Genomic DNA, 3083 nt, shown 5'->3' on the forward strand with positions numbered 1-3083 from the left:
ATGATATTCGTTGGACGATTTTATAAGCAAGTTGCGTAATATGATTGGAAATTTCGTGTTATGTACCTTTATTTGAATTAATTATTTATTATATTTCTGTCATATGTGGACAAAGTGTGGGATTTATTTATTTATATATTTGATTAAGATAATTACAATCATTTGATAATGAATCCCCAATCATGCTTGTAGTTATTGATGTTCGAACTCATGACATTTAAAAACAACAATAATTCTTTTAACCACTAAGATAAGTTGGATTTTACATTTATTTATTTATATTTTTAGATTAGAGATGACACACAGTCAAGATGGACTGTTAGAACTTTACAAATCCCCATCATCATGCCCGTGTACTAACAAATTACACGTACGTTACATGGATACGTAAACGTCTTAAGAATATATATAACAAGTTTACACTTTAATTTAGGCTTAAGGATTTAAAAAGATTTTAAATCTTTTAAGAAAGATGAATTAAATCAGCATTTATTTTTTCACAGAATTAATTCTTTATTTTAAAAAATATAATTTTGTGATAATATTGATTATTAATTTTACTGTATATACTTTTTTAAAAAATTCGTAATATATGATTCTTTACGTGGTTCTGCATTATCTTAGCGTTTATATCTTCCCATTTCATGAATAAAAGAATAATAATATAAGAAGAAAAAAAGTAATTAAAGATTGTACAAGTCAAAAACTCTAAACCAAATGAAGATGTTTTTATTTATCTTTCTACAATTGGGCTTAGACTACGGTGAAAAGTAACCTTTCTCCAAAATTGGGCCTCCTTCATCAAAGAAAAAAATATGGTAAAATAAGATTGCAAATGTTTCTAAAATAATTATAAGGCTAAACATATATTTGAAGACATGGGATACTTTGATGAATCAAATCAAACAGCAGACATACATAAAAAGACTACTTGCCAATGATCCTAGACAACATGATTAGGCAGATCATTGAATAAACTCAGCCATATTATAACTTAACTTTAGCTAGTACAAGCCTTGCTTTTTATCATGTCAAAAAAAAAAAAAAGAACAAAAATGACATCTTTTTAAAAATTTTATATTATTATATATTTTAGATATTTTATTTAAATTTTTATTAATAATTTATTTTCACCTTTACATTTTTATAAATTCATATTTCCCTAAAATTTAAGAAATTCCCCTCCTAAGATAAGATCTACGTCCGTTTTTGATGTCAAACCACTTGCCATTCAATTTATGTAAGTTAATATTAATGCTCAAACTAAGATGCAGTTATATTTTATTCAATATAATTAAATGGTCATACAAAATTCACATGGTCATGCAAAAGTATACATGTCATTTTCTATATAAGTTTTAATATATAAGAATACCTCTAAAGTTGAAGACTTCGACGAAGACATTATTTTGGGATGAGTTGCATTATGAAGGTTTATAGGGAAATATGTAGGAATAGATTTTAAATTGAGCACGGAATTATAAGAAGGTAAATTATATAAATGACCACTAAAGGATTAGAAAGATTTTTTTCTTTTAAAGTTTTAAAAGTTACGAAAAGATCATTAACGTTATCGTTTTATAATAAATTGACCACTCGATCGTTAACAGACGTTATCTCAATAACATAGATGTGACTAGTTAAACTGGTTTGCTTGACACATTTTGACCACGTGAAATGATGTTTATATATCTTTAACTTAAGTACCCAACATCTCCCACGTAAAAAAATATATTTGGTTCTCCTATCTAAGCAATATCCAAACAATTAGGGGTATTATTGTAATTATTTCTAAATATATAAGATATACTTATAATATTATTTTGGGTTGGAGCGATTTTTTTACCATAAACTCGAATTGACCCACTTTTTAAAAAAACTTGACATGAACTTGGATTTTCAAAATAAAAACTTGATCCGACTAGATCGAGTCTAAGTGAAATGACCATCTCTACTTATGATTCTGGTTGGTAACACAATTCGGCTTTGGTGCATCTCCTACGATTTGAGCCTCAATTTAAAGATACTAATAGTGGAGAGACCCCTCATGGAGCAACAAGCAACATATCTCCGTTTAGGTTTCATCTACGATGAAGATTAAATAATAAGAATCCAAAGCATTCAATGCTAGATTTGTGGAGTTTAAGGTATTTTTTATTAAACAAACATCAAAATCGCATTTAGGAGGATGAAACAAGTTTGATGAAAAATTTTAGGACTCATCGATCATTAACAACGACGACCAAAATGACAGTCAATGTGGTTACTAGTCACGACGAGCGATGATCAAAATTTAAGTTTGATTAAGGTAAAGAGAGAAAAGGATAGAAAAAAAAAAGAAAAAAATAACTTTTACATGGAATAGAGCGACACTATTTTAGTATAATTTTTTTTAAAGATTTAAAATGATATTATTTTGGTAGAAATTGTCATAATATTTTAACAATAAAGTGAATTAAATAAGAACAATATCAAAATTGAATGATGATATTTTTTAAAATTTAATAATCAAAATAAAAGTAAGACTAAAAATTGAGTAGCGAAATTTGTAGTTTACCCTTTATTCAATTTCCTTTTGATAATTTATACTAATAACTTTATAGTTTTTCATAATTTTTTAGACATTTTCATAATTAAATATATTTTTCCAGTAATTAGATAATAATTTGAAATGAACAGGTATGCCTCAAGTCGTGAAGTAAACTAGACAAAAGGTTTTGACGACTTGTACGCCAAATCTCATAGATGCGACCCACCCCGCTCAACTGCATCCGAATTGGTCCCAATTATTATTTTAATATTGAATTTACTTATAAACACAAAAATTAAATATTTTTTTTATTAATTTTAAAATAATAAAAACAAAACTCTGGAATAATTTTAGATAATAAAAAGGCCTACAACTTTCATTGACAATGCCGCTTCCTAAACCCGCCAAAAGTCTCCTCCAGCTTTGTAGCGTTGAAAGTAACAGCTTGCACACAACTTCCAAGATTCTCACCGTCATTGTCAATGTCATTGGCCCAGCTAATTAAATTCCCTAATTTCGGGTCCTGAGCTTATTTATTTCTCCGACACTACAC

Source organism: Hibiscus syriacus, unplaced genomic scaffold (genome assembly GCF_006381635.1).
Source record: "Hibiscus syriacus cultivar Baekdansim isolate YM2019G1 unplaced genomic scaffold, ASM638163v2 tig00000715_pilon, whole genome shotgun sequence".
NCBI lineage: Eukaryota > Viridiplantae > Streptophyta > Magnoliopsida > Malvales > Malvaceae > Hibiscus > Hibiscus syriacus.